Here is an 8,665-nt window from a genome sequence, read left to right as displayed (position 1 = left end):
AAAAAAAAAAAAGAAGAGACACATAAATGGAACAGAGGACTCAGAACTGGAAGCGACCTGACTTCATTCTTATTGCAGGGATAAAATATCCTGACTGTGACTGTTGACTATTCTTAATCTGTGAGCATTTTTTTTCTTTATTGAAGCATTTGAAGTAGAAAACTCAAGTTTTAATCTGGATCTTTTGAAGTGGGAAGATCAACCTTTAATCTGGGCCATGCCTTCTGCTGGCAACCTATATAAATGACACAGAAGAAAGAAGTTTATTTTCTTTGTGTCCTTCCTCCCACTCTTGCTAGCAAGTCTATTCCTTCACTGATATTACAGCCTACTTCTACAGGTTCCCAGAGTATATGGAAGGCAAAGTGAGACATAGCCTCATGGACTGAACAACTACTAGATTCTTGGACCTTCTATTGGTAGACAGTCATTGGTAAACTAACTGGACCACAGCTTCTAAGACATTCTAATAAATTATGTATTTTTTCTATCAGATCTGTTTCTCAGACAAACCTGACTAATACACTGATCAAAAGAAACTTATGGGAGAAACAGATTTACTTTCATCTTACAATCCCAAAATACAATCTATTGTAGGAAATTCAAGGGAAGATCTTTAAACAGCTAGTCATACTAGATCCAGAGTCAAGAACAGAGAGATATGAATGCATATAGGCTCACTTGTTTTCTTGCTTATACGCAGTTTACCTTCTTCATTTTTATACATTCCACGATTCCTCTGCCTAGGGAATGAACCACCTAGAGTAGCCTGAGTTTTTACACATCTATTAATGCACTTAAGACAACCACTCACAGCTGTGCTGACATGCCTACTGAACATAGACAATTTCTCATTAAGACTCTTTCCAAGTGATTCTGGATTGCAACAAGTAGACAAAGCTAACAAATACAACCATCACCAGATCTTTAACAAAGAAACAAAGAAGATACAAAGAATCAAAGACACTCTTCAATAATTGATGCTCCAAAAACTGAACATCTCAACATAACTATGTGAATCCAGACACAAACCTTATACTCTTTACAAAAGATAACTCAAACTTATAATGAAACAACATATCAGATTCTAATCTCTGAAACTCCTAGTTCAAGGGGGAAGAAATCTGAAATATTTTGGCATTAACAATGACACATTCGATACAATCCTAAAAGCATGATCTTGGAAAGGGAGTCTTAATGAGGGATTGTCTATGTTCAGTAGTCATGTCAGCACAGCTGTGAGTGGTTGTTTTAAGTGAGTGAATAGATGTGGAAAACCCAAGCCTACTATAGGTGGTATCATTCCCTAGGCAGAGAATCATGAACTATATGAAAATGGAGAAGGTAAGCTGAGTACAAGCAAGAAAACAAGTGAGCTTCCATGCATTCATTTCTCTCTATTCTTCACTGTAATAATTGGCAAGCTAGTCTCCATTGAAATTAAAAAATCTTCTCTCAGAAATATGATAATGAGATACTGGAAAAACAAACAGCAGACTGAAATAAAATACTTGCAGTGGATATAGATTGACTCTCCACCAAAGTTCACCTTATTTTTTCAACTTTGCTTAATTGGAATTCATCCTGACAAACATTTGAGCCAAAATTCTTGGATCAGCTTCACCCATCACTCCTTGTGCTTGAAATCGATGTCTCATTGGCAAGAGGTCTTCTATGTTCAGTCTGTTTAGAAAAGTAGTTCTTTCCCATCCCCATATCATTCTGTCTTAGCCAATGTTTTCTCTGTGTTAGTCTCCTGACATACCTATTTACTTCTGTTTCTGAACTATTTATGATCCACTCAGTGCAGTAGCAGTAGCAGTGTTGCTTTGTAGATATAATTCACTGTCACCTTGTTCTCTCAGCTTCAGCCTCCTTGTCCATCTTCATTTCTATGAGCATCACTCCCAAGCTTTTCACTTTTCTCATATGCCGGAAGCACTCCATGGCTGTCATGCATTTCCCTTAGTAATCAACACAATCACATTCTTCAGCCCCTTCCATGCTTATGTCACAGCTCAATGATAGGTACTCAGCCATTCTAGTCATTTGCTGCAGCACAATGCTCTGTCTATAATAGTCCTTATTCTCGTGTACTTAGCAGTTTCTCACATTTTCTATGTATTTGTCAAGGTTCTTCAAGGAAACTGAGCTAATAGAACACATATTATAGGATGGATATGTTCATTTGTTCACTCTGTCACCAAGCCATGATGGTTTCATGGTGTCTATCCACAAGCTGGAGAGCCAAGCAGTTAGTCAGCAGCTTAGTAACACAAGTGAAAGACTCAAAGCAAAACACTGAAGATGCCTGCCATATGTCCAACATCTATAGGCAGGAAGCCTAAGACCCTCCAATTACTCTCACTCCTGGGGGTTTCTAGACACAAGTAATAACCTAATAGTCAAATAACCTAGAGTCTGGTGTCTAAGGCCTGCAATAGGATCAAACATAAACTCATGGAGAAAGAAAAATTGGTAGAGAATGTAGAGAATTAGTTACTTTTATTGTTGCTATGACAAAATATCTAACTAAAGCAACCTAAGGAAGGAAGGGTTCATTTTGACACACAGCTGGGAGATACCACCCATCACAGTAGGTGAGAAATAGGGATGTCAGTACAAACCGAAGCAGCTGGACCCATTGCACCCTCAGTCAGGAAACAGATAAATTCAAGCTATCAGCTAGCTTTTCATTCATTTCAGGACTTCAGGCCATGGTATGGTGCCAATGACATTTATAGTGAGTCTTTCCACCTCATTTAAATAAGTCTCACATACATGTTCATATGTTTGCTTCCATAATGATTTTAAATGTCACCGAATGGTCAGGAGGATTATCTGTCACAGACAATTTCTCACTTCCCCTGTTTGTTCATTCTATCCTGACCTTCAGATCGATTGAGATTGTTACTCAAAACCCAAGTGAAGAGTCCCCAATTGACTTGCTGATCTCACACTAGTGGCAATAGCTTCACAAGTATATCCTACTAGTACTACTAGTATAGGTTTTACCAGCCCTCTGGGTATCCATCACAATGGTAAGAAAACACCTTAAATTAGCCATCCCACCATGCATTTGTGCATTATATCATTATATCTCTTCCCCCAGATGCATGACTACTTATACTAGCATGCAAGATTAGTAAGAGCAGGTGGTCATCTCTTTTGTAGGCTGATGTATCCCAAGCACCAAGCACAGTGCTCTGCATCTGTGCCTGAAAGAGAATCATCACTTACATCATTGATTCATTGAGAAGAGACTCTGAGTGAACCTGTTACCATGCTGACCATGGAGTCTCTAGGCTCAGAAAGTCTTTTCATAAATTCTGTAAGCACTCACTAAACAAGCTTCCCATAGCCAATGGGAACAGAAGAGAATTTACACCAGGGGAAGTTCATGAGTGTGATAGTCCTGTTTCTACCTGTAGATGGTGAGGAAGGGTATTAAAAATGAAGGATCCAGTGTCAGCTTAATAGGGAAGATCAGGGTGAGGACAGTCGGGAGTCAGGATATCATCTATATTAAGAGTAAGACAAATTTTCCTAACTCAATTTGAATAAGTGTTAACTAATAAATACAAGGGGGTTGTGTATAATAATGGGTTCTGTGTAATGTTTAATAGATGTATAAGCTGCATAATATTCACATCATGGTGAATGGTCAATGGATTTCTCTCTTCAAACTTCATTTCTCAGTGGTAAGCCTTTCACACCCCCTCTTTTGAGCATTTGTAAATGCAGTGGGTAATTGTTATCTACAGTTGCAATGATGGGCAACTGTGCATCAGGTTTTCCTGCTCTTGCCTGCTTGTGAGTTAGGATCCACTGATCAGCATTCCCTTCTCTTCTCACTCCACTCTGTCTCTGGTCTCCGGAATCCCAACATCTAGAGCCTTTTTTTTTTTTTTTTTTGATTCCTACACATGAGATTAGGTGGCACTTATCTTTTGGTGTCTCACATATCTTCACTTAGTGAGGTCTGGTTCTATTCATCCACATGAGTAGCTACACAATGTTCGAAGTAGGTCTGCAGAAAAGATATTCCAAAGTATTCCCACAAGGCAAAGGAGTTTTACTTCTTCTATAGAAAGGTGCATAGCTACATCAAGCCAGCAAACAGTCACACCCAATGGGGGTTTCAGTTTTGTTGTTTTTAATACCCACCTAACTCTTGGGAGTACAAATATCCTTACACCCACACACATCTAGGAAAAACAGGAATATAAACCATGCAGGGGTGTCTTCTCAATGCAGAATATGAAATCAAATACTTGTATTCCATCCAGAAAGCCAAGAGTGTATATTGTTTATGACCTGGTAATAATTTTTGCTATCCGTGATGGCAGACCTTGGCCACCTTTTGCTATAGAGCAGACCTCATCCAAATTACCTAGAATGATTATCCCAGACTCTCTCTCCCTAGACCATTACCTTTAGTCTCCAGAGTCAATAAAACCTATCCCTGGAGATGTCACATCTATTTTATATACTAATGACCCTTATGCTGCTGTCTTGGCTAGAGACTACATTTGACCCTAGGCTCTTTAGCTATATAGCTCATGGTCACATACACTTAGTAGAGGAGTCTCTAAGTAGTCATTCCTTAAGCTTTATTGAGCTCCTGGAATTGGAATACTTGTCTCCTGAAAACTTTTTCCCAAATCCTATGTGTTTTAAATATGCTAACAAGGAACTGCCTGGCATTAGACTCCCTGATGTCTGATCCAGGTTGACAAAGTCAATCTGAACTAAGCATTCTCATCTCTTGGCAGATCACAGCCTGCCTTGACACATGCCAGGTCCCTCTCGCCTAATGCCCAGGGGTTCTATTCCTCAACCTGAATGCTCAAAGCTTGGCCTCACATGCTTATGCAATAGGCTAGTTGGAAGCAATATAGCAGATAAGCAGAATACAATTTTGTGTTTAACCTTGAGTATATATTTAGGTTTCAAGAGGTGCTGATTCTGGCAGAATTTTAGTTCCTGCCAAGAGCCTTCTTTACTATTCTTTTAAATGGAGTCTTGTCTTATTTAACCCTTTGGAGGAAAACACACAATACATTTCCCACAAAATAACAGAATTTTACTCTTCATATGGCTGAAAGTATCCCACTGGACATATGTACCACATTCCCTTTATCTAATCATAGATCGATAGGCAACTTGACTGTGTCCAGGTTTTGGCTAACGTGAATAGGGATATAAACATCATGGTAGTACAGATGCCTCTTGGACATATGGACTTCACTTCTTTGGATATACACCCAATGGTGATGTAATGTGGACCTCCAATGGAAGCCTTGAGATGGACATAGTATAAACAGAGATACTCAGGCGCCTCTCTTCATCTGACAAACTATCAACTCCATCTCATTTGCAAAATTAATGTGTGTAAGCATGCGGGATTCTGAGCTCAAGCTGATCTCCAAAGAAAAGATACAAAAGATTTGACTTTCATCTATCAAAGAATAAGACAAAGGGACAAAGGAGTCTGATAGGACCAGAAATCCAATAAGACTTTTCACATTAAAAATTAGAAATCTTTAATGCCCCATATTTTTCAGCCTAGAGTGCAAAGCAGAACTGTTTTAGCAACAGAGAGTAGGGACAGGATCCCATGTCTCCTGCCCCACAGGAAAGGTTAGCCTGTCTCATAGATAAATTTACATGTGTTCTGGCCTTTGCCCAAAGCACAGGTTTCTATAAAATGTAAGGAAGCCAAATAAATCCATTTTCCTTTGCCATTTTATGCTTCTAAATGTCTTTGGAATGCAGGGAATGGAGGCAATGGTCTTATGAACCTAAGTGCCCAGTAGCAGTTCAATCAATGGAGCATACTGTTACCAGGGTCTAGCCTGGACTCTCCTTAGCTCCACATCACTCTGATCTCTCTCCTATAGTTTGTCTCCTTGGTTTTACAAGTTGCTGCAGATGAGAGATGTGTCTGTCCTCATGACCTATAAGCCTGACATGACTGACTGGCTACCTAGTAATACCTGTATCATAAATTTTATTTTCCTTTTTGGCAGAACCTCCATATTGATTTGCACAATCACTATACCAATTTATCATCTAAATAGATAAAAAAAGAGGGGGAATCAGAAGGAAGGGAGGGAGGGAGGGAGGGAGGGAGGGAGATTTAAGCATGAGAAAAAGGCTGTCATAAATCCTGTGGTAACTAAGGCCAGGCTCCTCTGTTCCCATCACTCTTAAAGTGGAAGCAGGAGATTACAAGTTCAAGGTCAGTCTTAGTCACCTAGAAGGCCCTTCCTATGACAAACAATCAAACCAACCCAGCGCATTTAAAGCCTTGATTTCAAATTCAAGAGCATTTTGGGGAAGGCTCAAGTAGATATGTGGAGCCAGAATCTGTATCATTAAACAGCATTCAAAATTATATATATATATACACACATATATATAATTTATATATTTTTATTTTATATATTATACATTTTAATATATGAAATAAATAAATAACAAATATAATAAATAATAATAAATAAATGATATATGTTTATTATATATATATATATGTATATATATATATATATATATATACACACACATGTATTGATGTCTGTTTGCTCCATCACAATTTGCAGCCCAGATGGTACCCACCTTGGTGGATTCTGCAGTTAGTGTGTTGCACAGTTGATGCAGCACTCAGCTGCTGACATGTGGAGGGCAATAAGGTTTCAATTCTTGATCCCCAATTTGTCAAACAATCACATGCAATCTGGTCTAAACATCTGTTATAATTGATCCCAAAGGAGAAGCCACTTATGTCCCCACAAGCCAGAGCAATCTGCATGTAGGATGTTTTCTCTCTCTTTTTTTTTTGAAGTCCCTCACACAGCTCTATACTTCTAGTTTCATCATGCTCCTGTCCATGAATCCTGATATCTTCTAGTTCCTGTCCCTCTCCACATGATTTTGTTACCTAATTCCCTGGTCATATCACCATCATTACCATCATGACCATCACCATCTGCAGCAGCAGCATCACTACCACCAGCAGCAGCAGCAGGAGGAAGAGGAGGAGGAGGAGGAGGATGAGCAGCAGCAGCAGCAGCAGCAGTGGCAGGATCTAATCACCTTCCACACTCCTCTTTGTCTACAGCAGTGTTATTTCTCAGTTCTGTTTCCAGTGCTCTGAGGAATGAGTCTTTTTCCCTATTGTAGATTTTGCAAACACATCCCATTGAAGTTCTACATAGCTGTCTTCAAGTTCAGAGGACTGGCCCTGATTGGGGTCCATGCTGGATACCTCTAGCATGTGACTATGGACCTTGTCTTAAACATACATTGCTTCCATGCATGTCAGGGATTTTCTGAGATGCTCACCAAGACAGTGCTATGTTCATTGTTGTTTCTTGAGAAGTGGTCTCATTCAGATTCAGCAAACAATTATTATAGGCAGGTTGTATACCAGGTTACCAGGTCCAGCACCTATATTTCCATACAGAAAGAGACCTTGTGAGTCAGTTGTTTGACTAGCTAATTATCTAGTCCCTACCTTTTTTTCGTGTGTGTGTGTGTGTGTGTGTGTGTGTGCAGTTGATATGTGTAGTGAACATACACATGTGTGAGGATGGTTCTGGCCCTTGTATGTACATGAAGGTCAGAGGAGGACATGAAGGTCAGAGGAGGACCTCCAATGTTCCACTCAATCACTCTCTGCCTCATTCCCTGAAGACAGGTCTCTCACTGAGCCTATAGCTAGGCTGGCAGCCTGTGAGGACAGCAATCCTCCTGTCTCATTTTCACACATTTCTGGGATTACTGACATCCACAGTAATGTTCCACTTTTCATATTGAAAATAGGATTTGAGTTGAGGTCCTCTTACTAGTACTACAAGCACCCTGGCCCACTGGGTCATCTCCCTGAGTCCCTGCTTCTTATTTGAGCATCCCTAGTGTGTACCAAGGACCAAGCCTATGTCTCTGATACAAAGAGACCATAGGTGTCACCATGACTCTGGGGGTCTCAGTAGAGGAGCAAGCTTGGAATAATACCACACAGTCAGGAGGTACTGTAGCAGGTAAGGAGACACACTCCATAAGTTCTCCTGAATTGTCTTGTTTCTATTGGTTTTCCTCCTTGTATTAATTCATTTGCTAACAGTTTTTCCTAGCAGCCTCCAAAACTGCTCTTTTGAAAACTCAAAGTGCTGGTGTGGGGGAGATGGCTTGTTTGCTGTACAACCAACCATGAGGATTATTTCTAGAACCTGTGTGAACCTTTGTGAAACAAACTAAAGAGCAGGAATGGTAGGTGGTGTGCATTTCTTACCATAGTGCTCTGGAGGCTGACATGGGCGGATGCTTGGGGCTGGCTGGACAATCACTCTACCCTACTTGGTCTTAAAAAAAAACAGCACTGAGAAACAACACTCAGACTGTCTTATGGCCTTCACATACATGCTTATACACATGTATGTGAACCTGTACACATGCATGCAAGCACATTCTTATACATATGTGAACAAACATACACACAAACATAAACACGGAGAATATTAAACCCACAGTAGTCAGCATTTTGTTTCTTTCTAAAGTCACATGTAGAAGAATGCGAATCGATCCATTCCTATCTCCTTGTACTAAGGTCAAGTCTAAGTGGATCAAGGAACTTCACATAAAACCAGAGACACTGAAA

The sequence above is a fragment of the Mus caroli genome, chromosome 11, assembly GCF_900094665.2.
Source record: "Mus caroli chromosome 11, CAROLI_EIJ_v1.1, whole genome shotgun sequence".
Classification (NCBI taxonomy): domain Eukaryota; kingdom Metazoa; phylum Chordata; class Mammalia; order Rodentia; family Muridae; genus Mus; species Mus caroli.
The sequence above is the reverse complement of the archived record's forward strand: the minus strand, read 5'-3'. Positions refer to the sequence as shown.